General features: G+C 45.8%; 1 protein-coding gene across 1 annotated transcript in view; it reads left to right on the forward strand.

The window, feature by feature from the left end:
- MYO3B (myosin IIIB) overlaps positions 1-12157 on the forward strand; it is a 331093-nt gene that overhangs the window by 301465 nt on the left and 17471 nt on the right. The window lies entirely within an intron of this gene.

A 12157-nucleotide genomic window follows, 5' to 3' on the forward strand; every position in this document is an offset into this window, starting at 1 on the left:
GGGGTAGGCAACCTGGTGGCCTCCAGATATTTTGGACTACAACTCCCAGAATCCCTGACCATTGGCCATCCTGGCTGGGACTGATGGGGGGTGTAGTCCAAAACATCTGAAAGGCACCAGGTTATTAACCCCTTCCTGGTACAGCACAGATTCTGGTAGCTCCCACAAGTTATCAGAACAGCTTTTGCACTGTAATCAAAATATATGACACAGCATTGGGGGATATCATTATGAGAATGCTGAAAACTTGAGTTGGTTTATAAAACTAGGAAGAATTAGCACAGTGGTGGTGAGGAAAGTATAATAACCATTTAAAATGTTGAATGTGTGGTTTTTGACTTTATCTTGCAAAAGAGTATACTGTGATAGAAAATGTGGCTCTTATTTCCCCAGGAGGAGAAAAAAAAACATCAAAAGCTTAAATGGTAAAATAGTTAATAGCATATTACTAAATTACTTAACTTAGCATTTTATAATGTCCTTCTGACTGCAGTTCAAAATAATAAGACCAGGGCCAATATGCTGGATTACGATTCTATTGTCTGTTGCATATCATTCACATTAAGAAGCCAGTGCTGGATCAGACCAAAAGCTTATCTAGTACAGCATTTTTTCCCACAGTGGCCAACCAGATGGCCTTGGAGAACTCACAAGTTGGACCTGGGGACAAAAGCACCATTCCACTGTTGTTTTGCAGCGACTGGTATTCAGAGGTACACTGGCTCTCATCCTGGGGATAGCATATAGCCATCATGGCTGGTGTAGCCATTGATAGCCCTATCCTCCACGAACTTGTCCAGTCCTTTTCCAAAACTGTCTAGGTTGGTTTCTATATCACCTTACAGTCAAAGATTCTTAAGGTGATATACAATTTAAAAAACCCATTGTGGTAGCGAATTCCATAGTTTAACTATGCCTTGTGTGAAGAAGTACTTCCTTTTATCTGCCTTAAATCTTCTACTATTCAGTTTCATTGGATGACGCTGGGTTCTAGTATTATCCATTCTCCCCACACTATGCATAATTTAATGCACATCTTATCATGTTCCCCCTTACTGAAGTTATCTATACTCAGTTAGATCAGTTAGAATCTCAGTGCTTCCCAGCTGTTGGATCCCCAGATGTTGTTGGACCACAACTTGCATCATCCCAGACCTTTTCCCATGTTGGCTGGTGTTGATGGAAATTGTAGTCCAACAACATCCAAGGACTCAAGATTGGGAACTACCAAGTTAGATCAACCTATAAAAATCATAACTGACACCATGTAATGTTCAGATCATGAATGGTTACCAGTTCCTTCCAACATTCAACCATTTAATATTTAGAATGATCTATTTCAGCACTCCTACACTACTTCCCTTTCATGGATCACTGCCTTGTTGTGGCGAAGGGGCTTGCGTAACTCAGTGAAGCCATAAGCTATGCCGTGCAGGGCCACCCAAGACGGACAGGTCATGGCAGAGAGTTCTGACAAAATGTGGTCCACTGGAGAAGGAAATGGCAACCCACTCCAGTATTCTTGCCAAGAAAACCCCATGGAACGTATCACAAGGCTAAAAGATATGACGCCGGAAGATGAGCCCCTCAGGTCGGAAGGTGTCCAATATGCTACTGGGGAAGAGCAGAGGGTATTTCCAAGTAGCGCCAGAAAGAGTGAAGCGGCTGGGCCAAAGCCGAAAGGACACTCAGCTGTGGATGTGTTTGGTGGTGAAAAGAAAATCCGATGCTGTAAAGAACAATATTGTTTAGGAACCTGGAATGTCAGATCAATGAATCAAGGTAAGCTGGAGGTGGTCAAACATGAGATGGCAAGATTGAACATCGACATCTTGGGAATCAGCGAACTAAAATGGACAGGCATGGGCGAATTTAATTCAGGTGACCATCATATCTACTATTGTGGGCAAGAATCCCTTAGAAGAAATGGAGTAGCACTCCTAGTCAACAAAAGGGTGGGAAAAGCAGTACTGGGGTACAATCTTAAAAATGATAGAATGATCTCAGTACGAATCCAAGGCAAACCATTCAACATCACAGTAATTCAAGTCTGTGCCCCAACCACTGAGGCCGAAGAAGCTGAGGTTGATCGGTTCTATGAAGACCTACAACACCTTCTAGAACTAACACCAAAAAAAGATGTCCTCTTCATCATAGGGGATTGGAATGCTAAAGTAGGAAGTCAAGAAATCACCGGGATAACAGGCAGGCATGGCCTTGGTGTACAAAATGAAGCAGGACAAAAGCTAATAGAGTTTTGCCAAGAGAACATGCTGATCATAGCAAACACTCTTTTCCAACAGCACAAGAGGCGACTCTACACATGGATGTCACCAGATGGTCAATATCGAAATCAGATTGATTATGTCCTTTGCAGCCAAAGATGGAGAACCTCCATACAGTCAGTAAAAACAAGACCTGGAGCTGACTGTGGCTCAGATCATGAGCTGATTCTTGCAAAATTTCGGCTTAAATTGAAGAACGTCGGGAAAACCACTAAACCGTTCAGGTATGACCTAAATCATATCCCTGATGAATATACAGTGGAGGTGAGGAATAGATTTCAGGGATTAGACCTGATAGACAGAGTGCCTGAGGAACTATGGACGGAGGTCCGTAACATTGTTCAGGAGGCAGCAACGAAATCCATCCCAAAGAAAAAGAAATGCAAGAAAGCCAAGTGGCTGTCTGATGAGGCTTTACAAGTAGCTGAAGAAAGAAGGGAAGCGAAAAGCAAGGGAGAAAGGGGAAGATATACCCAACTGAATGCAGAGTTCCAGAGAATAGCAAGGAGAGACAAGAAGGTCTTCTTAAATGAACAATGCAAAGAAATCGAGGAAAACAACAGAATGGGAAAGACTAGAGATCTCTTCAAGAAAATTGGAGATCTCAAGGGAACGTTTTGTGCAAAGACGGGCATGATAAAGGACAAAGAAGGCAGGGACCTAACAGAAGCAGATGAGATTAAGAAGAGGTGGCAAGAATACACAGAAGAACTATACTGGAAAGATCTGAATGTCCCTGATAGCCATGATAGTGCGGTCACTGAACTTGAGCCGGACATCCTCGAGAGTGAAGTCAAGTGGGCCTTAGGAAGCATTAGTAACAACAAAGCTAGCGGAGATGACAGTATTCCAGCCGAGCTATTTAAAATCCTAAAAGATGATGCTGTTAAAGTGCTGCATTCAATATGCCAACAAATCTGGAACACTCAACAGTGGCCACAAGACTGGAAAAGGTCAGTTTACATTCCAATTCCAAAGAAGGGCAACGCCAAAGAGTGTTCAAACTACCGCACAATTGCGCTCATTTATGCGAACCGAGAACTACCGGAAGTACAAGCTGGGTTTAGAAGAGGCAGAGGAACTAGAGATCAAATCGCCAACATTCGCTGCATCATGGAGAAAGCAAGAGAATTCCAGAAAAACGTCTATTTCTGCTTCATTGACTACGCTAAAGCCTTTAATTGTGTGGATCACAACAAACTGTGGCAAATTCTGAGAGAGATGGGAGTACCAGACCACCTTACCTGTCTCCTGAGAAACCTGTACGAGGGTCAAGAAACAACAGTAAGAACCAGACATGGAACAACCGATTGGTTCAAAATTGGGAAAGGAGTACGACATGGCTGCATATTGTCACCCTGCTTATTTAACTTATATGCAGAGTACATCATGAGAAATGCCGGGTTGGATGAATCAGAGGTCGGAATTAAGATTGCTGGGAGAATTATCAACAACCTCCGATATGCAGACGATACCACCCTAATGGCAGAAAGCGAAGAGGATCTCAAGAGCCTCTTGTTGAGGGTGAAAGAGGAGAGTGCAAAAGCTGGTTTGAAACTCAACATTAAAAAAACGAAGATCATGGCATCTGGCCCCAATACTTCCTGGCATATAGAAGGGGAGGAAATGGAAGCAGTGACAGATTTTACTTTCTTGGGCTCCAAGATCACCGCAGACGGTGACTGTAGCCATGAAATTAAAAGACGCTTGCTCCTTGGGAGGAAAGCTATGGCCAACCTAGACAGCATAGTAAGAAGCAGAGACATCACCTTGCCGACAAAGGTCCGTCTAATCAAAGCTATGGTTTTCCCAGTAGTAATGTATGGCTGTGAGAGCTGGACTATAAGGAAGGCTGAGCGCCGAAGAATTGATGCTTTCGAACTGTGGTGCTGGAGAAGACTCTTACGAGTTCCCTGGACTGCAAGGAGGTCAAATCAGTCCATCCTAAAGGAAATCAACCCTGAGTGCTCATTGGAAGGACAGATAATGAAGCTGAAGCTCCAATATTTTGGCCACCTAATGCGAAGAGAAAACTCCCTGGAAAAGACCCTGATGCTGGGAAAGACTGAAGGCAAAAGGAAAAGGGGACAGCAGAGGATGAGATGGCTAGATAGCATCACGGATGCAATGAATATGAACTTGAGCACGCTCCGGGAGAGAGCGCAGGACAGGAAGGCCTGGCGTGCTATGGTCCATGGGGTCACGAAGAGTCGGACACAACTGAACGACTGAACAACAACAACAACAACACTACTTCCCCTCCCCCACGCTTAAGGCAGCCCACATAGGGCTCCTTACAGCCAGCAATGGTGGCCCACCAGGGACTTGATAAAACTTCCTGCTTCTGCTGGCTTCCTGAGCCTGCAAAAACAAGGGAGGAGGTCTCAAGCACGAGGCAGTTAACAAGAGCTGATTGATGGGCTGCATTTGCTTTAGAGGGTCCCAGGTGGTGAACTCCTGGGCTAGTAATTTTGGTTGAAATCCTAAACACACTAACAAGGGAGTAAGCCGCACTGAATACAATGGGACTTATCTCTGAGTATGCATGTATAGCTTTGTATTGTTCTAGTTCATGGACGGAGAATGTGTGGCACTCAGCTTGTTGTTGAACCATAACTCCCATCATCCTTCACCATTGGCTATGCCGGCAAGGGCTGATGGGAAGTGCAGTCCAACAACAGCTGAAGGGCCACATGTTCCACACTCCTAGTTTAACAGTGTAATCCTGTACATGTTTACTCAGAAGTAAGCCCTGCTAACTTATTCCCAGGCATATAGATATGTATAGAATTGCAGCCAAGCTGTGCAACTTGCAGAGATGTAAATTGCCTTGTGCTTCTGATTCCCTGGCATTTTGTACGGTGTCAGGTATTTTAGGTGTGCCATAAATAATAACAACCACAGCAGCAGCAACAAGTACAACAACTAACATTACTACTGTTGTGGTGGTGATTTCTGAAATAGAACTTGCAACATTTTACAAGTGAGATCTGAGAGCACAAGTCTTCATGCAAGCAGTCTTCACATTTGATGTGTCTCAAAGGGAACAGTTTGCCCCAGATATAGGCAAAAAAAGGAGGCAGCACTGGATAGTTGGGTAAAAGTGGCACTCTTGCATTATGCCCTGTATCTCTTAAAGGCTCTTCCCGCTCTCAGGACTCAGGACACCACCAGAGGTGCTAACAGCCTGATTCTAACCATGTTTACTCAGACGTAAGTCTCACTGAGTTCTGGATGGTATACATCAGATTGCAGCCTAAGACCATTTCATACATGTATGAAAATTAGTGCACAATCCTATCCATGTTTAGATAGAAAAACTTCCTGCAACTCCCAGATTCCCCAGCCAGCCATATTGGCTGGGAGCATCGCATGCTGGGAGTTATGGGGCTTTTTCTGTCTAAACGTGCATAGAATTGTGCCTTTTCTTGATTACTCAATATCTGATACTTAAATGTGTGACGTGACTCTACAGAAAGCTTTATGTTTGAGGGGATGTAAGTGATATGAAAATTATTTCTGTGTTGTTGGATCTGTATTGGCTTATTCACACCTGCCAGCCAATTCTTAGTGGTTCACTTGTCAAGTGACGTATGTGCAGGTATGACATAGGCCTTAGAGAAGCAGTGACTCTGCCATGCCTGCCATAGTGGGAAATGAAGGGCCGCTTGGGTGCAGAAAAACATTGCGCATAATACAAAACAGGGAAGAAGCACATATATTTTAAAATATCTTCTGGAAGCATTGCAGAGTCTTCTATGTGGGCTGGGGTTCTCCAGATGACCCCGCCCCTTTGCCCTGACTACTGACCATTTGGTGGTTTCCTGGCTTTTCTGCTGTTCCCAACCCCCACTCTAAAAGGATGAGGTGCCTCTGCTGAGGCTGAGTTACTGGCAGGAAGAGCTTTGTGCTAAAACATGCTCCCCCCCCCCTTTGTTTTGGGCCCATCTCCCATCCCTGCAATGTGGCCCCTGAGAGCTTCTCTGAAATGGAATTCAGCCCTCTGGCTGGAAGAGGTTCAACACCCCTGGCCTATGCCCAACCAAGCTGGGGTGGGTTTTTGAAGTATTTTTCATGTTTTTATCTGTTATAATACATATGCGTATGCATGTGTGTTGTGCCTCTCTCTCTCTCTCTCTCTCTCTACACACACACACACTTTAAAGCTACCATTAAATGCCCTGAATTTTGCGGTGAGGGTAGGTGTCAGTGCTGGGCCTTTGACAGCCACTGGGTGAGAGCCATGAGTCTGACACGGCAGATCCTGTGTGGCCCAGGTAAAGTCCCATCTTAATCTGAAAGCATTTGTAGTCTTTTGGGTCAGGGGGGCCAATGGCCAAACTAGATGAACAGGAGCCTCAGAGCACTTCACAACCCAGGGAACAGTTCAGCTCAGGTCTGTTGAACCTCAGGCCCGTGGACCAAATCTGGCCAGGGAACAGTTCAGCCCAGGTCTGTTGAACCTCAGGCGAATGGGCCAAATCTGGCCAGGGAACAGTTCAGCCCAGGTCTGTTGAACCTCAGGCCAATGGGCCAAATCTGGCCAGGGAATAGTTCAGCTCAGGTCTGTTGAACCTCAGGCCCACAGGCCAGATCTGGCCAGGGAACAGTTCAGCCCAGGTCTGTTGAACCTCAGGCCCACGGGCCATATCTGGCCAGGGAACAGTTCAGCCCAGGTCTGTTGAACCTCAGGCCCACGGGCCAAATCTGACCACCTGGAGTCCCAATCCAACCCTCAGACCCCACCCCCTTTTCCCCAACCACCAATTGTTTGGTGGTTTCCCAACTTTTGTGCATTTTCCTTCATTCTAAAAGATCGAAATGCCTTTCCTAAGGCTTAATTATTAGCAGTAAGTGCTTTAAAATAAATATGCTGGTGTTTTGGCCCCTCCCCTTTTGCCTTGGGCTCCACCCACCACTGGAACACGGCCCCTGAGAGCTTCTCCAAAATGGAATTCCACCCTTGAGCTGAAAGAGATTCTGCACACCTGCTGTAGCCCCAGTGGCATTCCACACAGGGCAGCAGCAGCAGCACACAGATCCACTGAGTTCCTAGCAAGCAGTTTCTGTCTGTGGGCTAGAATTTTTAAGCAGGGCTGCAAGCTTTAATCAATAACTGATACGTGCCACTTTTAATTGGCAATAGCAAATTCTGATTAGCAGGGCTGTCCATTGAGGACACAGCTGTCTAATTATTTTTAAACTATTTTGTTTCTAATATATCGCTGCATTAGCTACTTAAAAAAAAGGAAAAACAAATGACATCTAGCCTAACAACAAGAGCTGGTTCAGACATAATAAATCATATTTTTAGCCATGATCAATGGCAGTGTGTGGGGTGGAGTGTGGCCCAGAGCAATGCTCAGCTGACAGCACATAGCAAATGAGGAGGGAACTGAGTTGCAGCCAGTACCAGAGAGATACAGTTAGTGACAGCCATGGCAAGGTGTGGGTTGGGCCTCCAACTGTGTGTACTTTGTGCCTGGAGAGCGGCTAGCAGTGCCCAGTGTGAACAAATGACAGAATGGACCTGTGCCTCTGGAGGAACTGAGGAATCCCTTTTCCATTTGAGCTGTAGGTTACCATGTGGAAGCCTCCAACGCAATTCAACTTAGAGGGCTTTCTGCTCAAATTAGGGGCCTTTTCAAGTCTCTGTGGCTGGGAAAGCAGATTGAATTTTCCTGAAAGCCACACTTAGGGAAGGTCGATTCGGGGCGGGGGGGGGGGGACACGGAATTTCAGATTTGGGAAGAAAGTCATTTTGTACTGGCGGTGCAAACGCTGGGCAAGAGTGAGAGAGAGGCAGCCTTGTGTGCTCAGAGGCATTTTGATCCTGCAGCTTGGGCTGGTGCTGCTGATGCTGGCTGCCGCTTCCTTATCTTTCCGTTTTAGCTTATCCTTTTGTAAATAAAGTGGATTTTTGGCCATGCTGGTGTGCACTGATAGAAGTTGTAGTCCAGCACATCTGGAGGGCGCCTGTTTGGAGAAGGCTGCTCCATCCTGTAGCCCTGGTGGCTCAGAGCATGGAGCCACTGTGCATCGAGCCTCGGGCTCCCAGTCTTGTCCCTCACCATTCCTGACGGCCCATGCAACAAAGCAGGTATCCTTGGGTCATGTGGGGAATGCCGCTCATCATGGCATAACTGTGGGCCTCTTCTGTGCTTGGAGACCCACATGGGCTTAGCTCAGGGCGCATGCAGCTTGCAAGGTCACATGCACGAAATGAGTGCATTTGGACCCTGACAAAAGCTGCTTTTGCCCTCTGTTTCAGAGGAATGTTAAGTATCAGTGTACCTGAACGGTACAAAAATGGTCTCTGAAAACAGCCAAACAGTCAAACAATTCTGGGACAGGTTTAAAAATAAACAGCTGGAAGCTGCTATGGAGGAAGCTTTCTATTTTCTCCCAGAATCACTGTTATTTTATGTAATGTTCTATGAGGGATTGTACTCTTTCTGACTGAATGCAGAGTTCCAGAGAATAGCAATGAGAGACAAGAAGGCCTTCTTAAATGAACAATGCAAAGAAATCAAGGAAAACCATAGCATGGGAAAGACTAGAGATCTTTTCAAGAAAATCGGAGATTTCAAGGGAACATTTTGTGCAAAGACGGGCATGATAAAGGACAAAGAAGGCAGGGAGCTAACAGAAGCAGATGAGATTAAGAAGAGGTGGCAAGAATACACAGAAGAACTATACAGGAAAGATCTTAATGTCCCTGATAGCCATGATAGTGCGGTCACTGAACTTGAGCCGGACATCCTAGAGCAGAGCTTTCCAAACTGTGTGCCAATGGTGTTGGAGCACACATTAGTGTGTCGGCGGCAGTGTGTAGGTGTGTCGCGCAAAATGCAGAAAATTGTGCGGAAGGGCACCACGGAGCTCCCTTACTTGCGTTTGCTTCCCTTGACTCCTCCCCCGGAACTTCCTAAAGCAGCTAATGTTAAAGCAGCTTAGCTGCTAAGGCTTAGCAGCTAAGGCTTAGGTGCTTTAACATTAGCTGCTTTAGGATCATGTGGCGTCTTGACGTAGGACGCACGTGATTGGCGGTGTTGGAGCAGTACGGTGAGGAGTGTGGTAATGCTGGCTGCATGAGGAGTGTGGAGAATTCGAAGTTAGTGGAGCAATTAGTCGAGCAATTTGCAATCAGCTCGGGCGAGAGGCTTCCCCGCATCCTCAGTGCGGCTGCAGGGCAGCGGGGGAGAACAGTGGCCCGCTGGATGCCCCCAGAGCAGGGGGGACTGCGCCGGGCAGGCAAGGAGCTTCGAGCTTGCGCTCCCCGGAAAGGTAGAGGCACGGGGCGAAGAGAGGGGAAGGGAGGCGCTACCCTGGGAGCAGAGCTCGGCAGACACCAGCATGGAGAAGTGGCAGCAGCCACCAGCCCTGCATGGTTTCGGATGTGCCCTTCGCAGACTTCTGCACCGTGCTGCTGCACGGCCAGGCCAGAGTAACATGCAGGTGGAAATGCCACCTGGGACTGGGACTGCACCGAGAAGGCTGTCCACCATCTTGGCCAGTCGGAACAGACCTCAGTGGAGGCCAGAAGCCTCAGAATCAGCGTGCTCCCAGTCATCCGGGCAAGCGCAGCTGCAAGCTGTCACCTAGTCAACCCAGCTGCTGCTGGCTGAAGGGAGGCCACCCTCCCAAACCCAATGTGGCAAACAGCAAGCCACCCACCACATGGCACTTATGATTTCATTTCTGCCATTTATTTTCAACAATGGCAAAGTTAAAGACACTGAAACGTGGAAGCTTAAAAATGCTTGATGACGAAATGCGAGTGTCTTTATCTAATATTCCACCAAATATTGAAAAGCTGTGTTCATCCCATCAACCGCATACATCCCATTAAAATGGTAAGTAGTTATTGGTGTAATTCAACTTCTTTAAATTCTTGCACATATTTACATACTGTTACTCATAAATGACAACAGTGTATGTTATTAGCTTACAAATCATATATTTTAAAAAATATAAATGAAAGGTTTTCATGAGATATCTTGTATCCCCATACATTTCATTATTACAATTTATGTATGTGTCCATATCTCTTATAACGGGTTAGTTTAACCTCCGGTTTGCTAGTAAAACTGAATTACCGTGTCATGAAATGATGCATGTCTAAAAAGTGTGTCACCAACATGAAAAGCTTGGAAAGCTCTGTCCTAGAGAGTGAAGTCAAGTGGGCCTTAGGAAGCGTTGCTAACAACAAAGCTAGTGGAGATGACAGTATTCCAGCTGAGCTATTTAAAATCCTAAAAGATGATGCCATTAAAGTGCTGCACTCAATATGCCAACAAATCTGGAACACTCAACAGTGGCCACAAGACTGGAAAAGGTCAGTTTACATGCCAATTCCAAAGAAGGGCAATGCCAAAGAGTGTTTAAACTACTGTACAATTGCGCTCATTTCACATGCCAGCAAGGTTATGCTCAAATCCTACAAGCTAGGCTTCAGCAGTATGTGAACCGAGAACTACCGGAAGTACAAGCTGGGTTCCGAAGAGGCAGAGGAACTAGAGATTAAATCGCCAACATTTGCTGGATCATGGAGAAAGCAAGAGAATTCCAGAAAAATGTCTATTTCTGCTTCATTGACTACGCTAAAGCCTTTGATTGTGTGGATCACAACAAACTGTGGCAAATTCTTAAAGAGATGGGAGTACCAGACCACCTTACCTGTCTCCTGAGAAACCTGTACTAGGGTCAAGAAGCAACAGTAAGAACCGGACATGGAACAACTGATTGGTTCAAAATTGGGAAAGGAGTACGACAAGGCTGCATATTGTCGCCCTGCTTATTTAACTTATATGCAGAGTACATCATGAGAAACGCTGGGTTGGATGAATCACAGGTCGGAATTAAGATTGCCGGGAGAATTATCAGCAACTTCAGATACGCAGACAATACCACCCTAATGCAGAAAGCGAAGAGGATCTAAAGAGCCTCTTGTTGAGGGGGAAAGTGGAGAGTGCAAAAGCTGGTTTGAAACTCAACATTAAAAAAACTCAGATCATGGCATCTGGCCCCATCACTTCCTGGCATATAGAAGGGGAAGAAATGGAAGCAGCGACAGATTTTACTTTCTTGGGCTCCAAGATCACTGCAGATGGTGACTGTAGCCATGAAATTAAAAGATGCTTGCTCCTTGGGAGGAGAGCTATGGCAAACCTAGACAGCATAGTAAGAAGCAGAGACATCACCTTGCCGACAAAGGTCCGCATAATCAAAGCTATGACTTTCCCATTAGTAACGTATGGCTGTGAGAGCTGGACTATAAGGAAGGCTGAGCGCCGAAGAATCGATGCTTTCGAACTGTGGTGCTGGAGAAGACTCTTACGAGTCCCCTGGACTGCAAGGAGGTCAAATCAGTCCATCCTAAAGGAAATCAACCCTGAGTGCTCATTGGAAGGACAGATACTGAAGCTGAAGCTCAAATATTTTGGCCACCTAATGCGAAGAGAAAAGTCACTGGAAAAGTCACTGATGCTGGGAAAGATTGAAGGCAAAAGGAGAAGGGGACGACAGAGGATGAGATGGCTAGATAGCATCACCGATGCAATGAATATGAACTTGAGCACACTCCGGGAGAGAGTGGAGGACAGGAAGGCCTGGCATGCTATGGTCCATGGGGTCACAAAGAGTCGGACACGACTTAATGACTGAACAACAACAACAACAACAACAACAACTCTTTCTGAACTTTGTACTCAATTTGATAGAACTGTGAATATTTCTTTCAGGCATAGAAGGGTGATATCCTGGATGAAATTATTCTGTAAGCCTTAATATATTGTTGCTATAGGTTGTAGATTGAGCATGATATTAAAATATTGCCTTGCACCACCATTTTCAGTTAGAAATATTAGAGA

Source organism: Heloderma suspectum, chromosome 1 (assembly GCF_057233095.1).
Source record: "Heloderma suspectum isolate Gila_16-S chromosome 1, 16-S_ref, whole genome shotgun sequence".
Taxonomy (NCBI): domain Eukaryota; kingdom Metazoa; phylum Chordata; class Lepidosauria; order Squamata; family Helodermatidae; genus Heloderma; species Heloderma suspectum.